The sequence below is a fragment of the Mirounga leonina genome, unplaced genomic scaffold (genome assembly GCF_011800145.1).
Source record: "Mirounga leonina isolate KUSES-001 unplaced genomic scaffold, KU_Mleo_1.0 Mir_168, whole genome shotgun sequence".
Classification (NCBI taxonomy): domain Eukaryota; kingdom Metazoa; phylum Chordata; class Mammalia; order Carnivora; family Phocidae; genus Mirounga; species Mirounga leonina.
This window is the reverse complement of record NW_023270426.1, coordinates 64,703,443-64,709,442: the sequence shown is the minus strand read 5'-3', so window position 1 is coordinate 64,709,442 and position 6,000 is coordinate 64,703,443. Positions and strand designations below refer to the sequence as shown.

Here is a 6,000-nt window from a genome sequence, read left to right as displayed (position 1 = left end):
TAAAGTGCTTTCTCTAATTCTTACATTCAACAGAAGACTAATGCAAATGCCAAGGGTTACAAGGAACCCTTAACAGGCCAGGAAAGAATCCCAGGGTGTGCTTATTGGTTTTTCCCAACCACTTTCTTTACAGGTTCATTTCACGTCTGATCTTACACCTTGGAAAAAATACAGGTCTGAAGGGTCACTTGAATGAGAGATTTTCCTCTTTATAACACCAATAGAAATTGAGGGCTTTGATATTGTTATGGAAATGACTCTTTGTAAATAGGGCTCAAAGGCCTATTTCAAACCAGTATGAGCTGGAACAATGTTTTCTTTTTCTTTTCAGGTTATGAGATTGGAGTATGTGTAGAGAGAAACTCTGGTCAAGATAGTGGGAGGAAATGGGGGAAAAAGGTGTGCCTGAGAGAATTCCTCTCACTTAATGTCCGCAAGTTGTATAGGACAGCTTTATTCAAAAAAAGATGTTTGTCTTTTCCTTCAGGTGCACAAAGACACAGCCTGTTGAGAAGTGGAGGAAAGGTAGGAAAAATATGAAAGAAAAAATGCAACGGGTCATTAGTCTCTTATCCTCAGTTTTAAAAAGGCAAGTTTCATCCTGGAAATTATGACACACACAAACGTTAAAAAAAATTTCTACTTTTCAAAGCAAGTAATTGATTTTTTTTTTAAGTAGGATTTGAGAAAGAAATAATGTTTCAGCAAATATTTAAATACCTAATTAAATCAGTGTTTGCTTTGGTGTTTGTATCATGTAGAACCTTATTTTCTTTTAACAAAATGCAAAAAAATAAAACCTTTACTTCCCTTAAAAAAAAAAAAAGAATAGATTGAAGACAGGGAAGTGATAATGAACTGTTGCTTTAAAAAATATTCACCCTCATACTGAGACTATTAAATTGGATTTCAGATTTTAGGATCTCAATGTTATCTTAATTTCTAGCCTTCTTAGCAGTATTTAAAAATAAAAATGCAAGGGTCTTCCCCACTTCATACAAATCAAAAATTTTTGGAGAAACAAACATAGAGAAAAGTCCTTGGATTTAAGCTTTGAGGACAATTTAAAGCTAATAATTTGATTACTGGTGCAAAGCATGGTATTTTCAAAGTCACAATATAGTTCGTATCCTGCCCCTCACTTTAAGGGCACATCCTTTTATAAAACACTCTATTGACTTTTTTAATATTTGTTCTTTGAGTCCAGGGAGCAAGTGAAGGAAGACTTCTCTAGTTTTTCACAGCATCGATGCATCCATCAACACCTCCTTGAACTTTGAAAAAAAGTTAATGTCTTGTCACTGCTAAATAAGCTTGGGAAATATTTCTGTTGGTCACCTACTGTGTGGCAACTAGAGACTGTCTAAAAAGCATTTAATAAAGCATCTTAGAATGAGAGATAATGAACAGTTACTACTGAATTTTAACATAGGGGAGTTCCATTTTAAAAGTAGCCCAGCTTAATGGAGTGAGTATCTGAATTAATTCAAATTACACTACCTTATGCCCAAAGGCAACTAACTCAGATCATATGGAAGCAATCCTTCCAGGTGGAGTTGGTAGTACTTGGACATTTAGGTGAGAGTACTCTGTTTCTGCAAGAAAATAAAATCTGCAACTGGCTTCTAGCTTCACTTTTAATTTATTTGCATCCACCCTGGTGAAAGAATAAGAGTGATTTGCTATTCTCTCTATTCAAAGACATGTCTTCTATTTAGAGGCACATTCATAAATGTTTGAGAAGTACGCTTTTAACATTAATCAAGAAATTACATAAAATGAACTGAGTGTAACCTCTATTGAAGATTAATATTCAATACATAGCACCTATAAAGATAATATGATTCTCTCTTCAACAATATAAAAACAATATAAAGCACTGAGTAGGGCACCTGGGTGGCTCAGATGGTTAAGCACCCACCTTTCGCTCAGGTCATGATCTCATGGTCCCTGCTCAGCGGTCCTTCTCCCTCTACTGTTGTCCTCTCTCACTCTGTCAAAAATAAATAAATAAAATCTTGTGTTTTTGGTTTTTTTTTAAATCTCTAGTAGTTCACAAGAAAGAAAGAAAGGTTAAGAAAAGAAAAGAAAGAAAAAGAAAGATTGCTCCTATTTTCCAAAATGGGGATTAGGCAATATAAGAAAAATAACTTTCCAAAGACATAAAGATTGGAATTAAGATTCATGAAACTCTCAAATCCTAGATACTTCTGATGCTGAATTAAATTTCTCTCTCTTTGAAAGAGTATGAGTCATTTCCTAGAAGCCTCATGCCAATATAAGGACTTAGGAAAAGGTGGGAAAATGGGGCCTTTTAAAAAAAGCTGATCTTGTAATGAGCAATAACAGAAATTCCTCTTGTATGAAAAAGTCAAATACAGTCTCCAGTGTCAAAGACCTTGAGCTTAATCCTATTATTCAATCAAATCTAAATAGGGTAAAATCTTAATTTTGTGTAGTTCTTCATAGTTTACAAAGTTTTTTCAGTAATTCTATCCCTTTAGCTATGTATTTTCTTCATAGCAATTGTCGATACCTGACATATTAGACATTTGCTTATTTCTTTATTATCTTTCTCCTACTGCTAAAATGTAAGCTCCATAAAAGCAGGGATGTTAGCCTGCATTGTTCACTTCTATATCCCCCACACCCACAGCAATGCTTGGTGCATCGTAGACAATGGGTATTTGTTGAATGAATAAATGAGATAAATAAAATGGATAAACACTACTGCATTTGAGCCTTGAAACTCCCAGAGAAAAAGACATATATTTCTCACCCTTTTTACAGATGAGAAAACCAAGACTCAAAACAGTATATTATTTATAATAGTATAAACAGTTAAGTGGGGGGAGTCAGAGTCATAATTAGAAAGATCCAGGTCTATTACAGTACTACTTTTTGCTGACTTGTGGAAAGGGACAAGATTATGGGTAGTCAAAGATTACCACTTTTCATGAAGATTGATGCAAGAGAGAAAAAAATGAATAAATTCACATCCTTCTCTAAAACCACAGCTGTCAACCTTTCTCAGCCTTCTTTCCTCTCTGATCACTTCCTAAATTAAATTCCCCTGCTGATATGTTTGTTGCCTCAGCACCCACTTTGTGCTTATGATTTCCCTCCTGGTATCTTCTCTTCCTACAGATATCATTTATTGAGCCCCTTTTACACAATGTTAGGCATTTTTCACTGCCCCCTCCCAACCAGGAAACTGCAGATCTATCAGGCTTCAAAGCCAGACTCTTTCCCCACCAGACTGCCTCCATGGAAGACCCTGATCCTTAGAGGCAGCTCTTGGGAGGCCCACAACAGCACCCACCATCCCCCTTGACAAGTGAACTCAGCAAAAACTTGACCCTATACTGGTTAGCTGCAGGGGTGCTGTGGTATATGAGTAAAACACAGGCAACAGGACCCTGATTATTAGCACATGCCCTGACAGGTTAGAGGTATCTGAACCCACCCAGCCCAGGATTTGATTTACAATTGTAACGAGAAAGAAGGTAATAATCCAGCCAGTAGTTATTTTGCAGGACTCAGTCCCCGATGTAAATGGTTGGATCAACTTTATCTTTCTCCTTCACCAGCTACACCAAAACATTTTTGTTAAGATATGCTATCCTTTATTTCCACCCCCTGCTCTTTCTTTCCTTTTCTTCTTAGTGAAACACTAAGTTCATTCCTTTTAGAGCTAGTAGCAGCTATAGCAGGCGACCCTTGTGATTCTCATGTCCTTCCTAACAGCCAGTTCTGCCTCTAAACTTGTGCCTCACATTTTCATTAGAGTCAAATATGGTGCCTTCTAAACAATGGCTGAAGAAAAAGGGTGGAGAGACACAGATATTTCAGTAATCAGGTTTCTGTCATTGAAAATGCCTATCAGACCATAAGAATAAATTCTTTCTGAACCTGACTTTTAGTTACTAACATTTTGTGAAGTCATTTGAGAGAAGACCCAAGTTAAATAAACAGGTTCACTGGTGGACTTATGACACTGGGCAAGCACGATATACTTGCTTGGTATAAGGCCAAGTTCTGGGCTCTTGGGAGCTTTAGAAGAGTGTCCTAGGACAGGTCTGATCTCAGGATATTTCTTTCAATTGTTAAACAGTATGTGCTGCATTGAGCTTTAGTCTAGACAAGATGGAAATGATGCTAAGGCTATTCATCAGCAAAGATGAACCACAGGATTCAAACAACAGAATAAGCCCTGCCAGTCAAAGGGTCAGAGAGATGGGAAGGACAGGGAATTGGGATCCTTCTTGAGAATGAGTCCAAATACCCATGGCTAGGAAGATGCCTGGAATTCTTACATCTGCAGATGATGGAGACATTAGAGAACACTTGTATCATGTTTGTGCCGGATACAAGGCAAAGAACCACTTTATATTTGAGTCATTGCTTTTTTCTTACTCCATTTTAGACAAATTTTGTTTAGGGAAGACCAATTAGTCCACATAGACCTCAATCGATATTAATTTTAGTTGCTTATGGAGGCCAGTGTGATGAAACCTACATTTATTTTTTTAAAGATTTATTTATTTATTTTAGAGAGAGAGACTGAGAGACTGGGGTGGTGGATGGGGAAGGGAGGAGGAGAAAGAGTCTTAAGCAGACTCTGAACTAAGCACACAGCCCTATGTGGGGCTCGATCTCAACACCCCGTGATCATGACCTGTGCCGAAACCAAGTTGGACACCTAACCGACTGCACCACCCAGGTGCCCCAATACCTATATTTAAACAAAGAAACAAACAAACCAGGCCCCATTCCCTAGCTATTCTGACTTAATTGGTCAACAATGGAATCTTGGAATCCATTTTTTTCTTAAGCTCCTTCAGGTGATTCTAACGTGTAGCAGCCAAGGTTGAAAGCACTAACCTGATAAAAATAGCAGTTTTCTAAATAGCAGATTTAGTAAATGTCCCTAAGTTTATAATAACCTCATAATGATTTAAAAAAAAAAAAGACAACATGTGGTTAGGTTGTGGTGATGATGAATATTTACCTACAAGAGTCATGGAAAATAAAAACCCTTCCTAGTATTACACCAATGGGTGATTGAGAAATAGCCATTCAGAAAGTTTTAAGAATGGGTACCTGAAGATGTCATGGGACATAGTTGTCTTACCAGCCCTAAATTATTTACATCTAGACACATTAGTGAGAAAGAAATATCTCATTTAAATCATTTTTATTTTATTTTTTGTTACTTGCAGCAGTGATTAACTGCTAATAAATCCTGCTAATAAATTAACTGCTAATAAATCATTCATCAGCATGTCTATCTATCAAACAAAGAAGGACTGCCTATGAGTGAAGACAACACAGAAAAAAGTAAAGCAAAAAGAAAAAGAATTCTGTTGATATAATCTGAATCAATAGATCTTGCCATGCCTGAAGTCATACTACCTTTCCATTTTTCAGTTACGTAAGTGAACCTATTTATTTTTTGAAGATATTTTCAGTTTCTGTCATTTGAAAAAAAAAAAAAGGACCAGATCAATCTAGCAATCTTCAGGAAACCTGTTCTCAATAATGTATATGACATTATTTTGATCAATTATGGGCTATGGAATTGGGAGTAGGAACCAACTTGTTCAGACCTCCAGATTCTCAAGCGACAGTTAGATCTAAACTGACATCTAGATTACATTAGCATCCACATTATTCCTTTACCATGGCATCTTATTTTTATTATTTTAAAATACCACATGGGATTTGAGTGACTTCTAAGAGTTAAGACATTTCGCTGGAAAATGGCAATTTAGGGAGATTTCAAATTATAGGAGAGATTGAAAAGATTTTGAAGTATGGGACTGGAGGTAGGAGACCAGTTTTAAGTAGGAATTGAGGGCCTCATGGCACAGGGCATAAATAGGAAGGTTTCACAAAGTTAAGAAAACCAATTTAATCACTAGCTTTAACATATTTATGTCCTACTGGGATCTTATATTAGTAAAGTGCTTTGTAGTTCATGACATATTTTCACCTGTT

General features: G+C 36.4%; 1 long non-coding RNA gene across 6 annotated transcripts in view; it reads right to left on the bottom strand.

Moving 5' to 3' along the window:
* Nucleotides 1-1,564: 1,564 nt before the first annotated feature.
* LOC118017026 overlaps nt 1,565-6,000 on the bottom strand; it is a 76,564-nt gene continuing 72,128 nt past the window's right edge. For 5 of the 6 annotated variants that reach the window (XR_004681024.1, XR_004681023.1, XR_004681019.1 and 2 more), the window contains one exon: nt 1,961-1,993. This is a non-coding gene — a long non-coding RNA (uncharacterized LOC118017026). Of the gene's footprint in view, nt 1,596-1,960; nt 1,994-6,000 lie in introns of those variants that run through there. The other variant, XR_004681020.1, reaches the window with a different exon arrangement.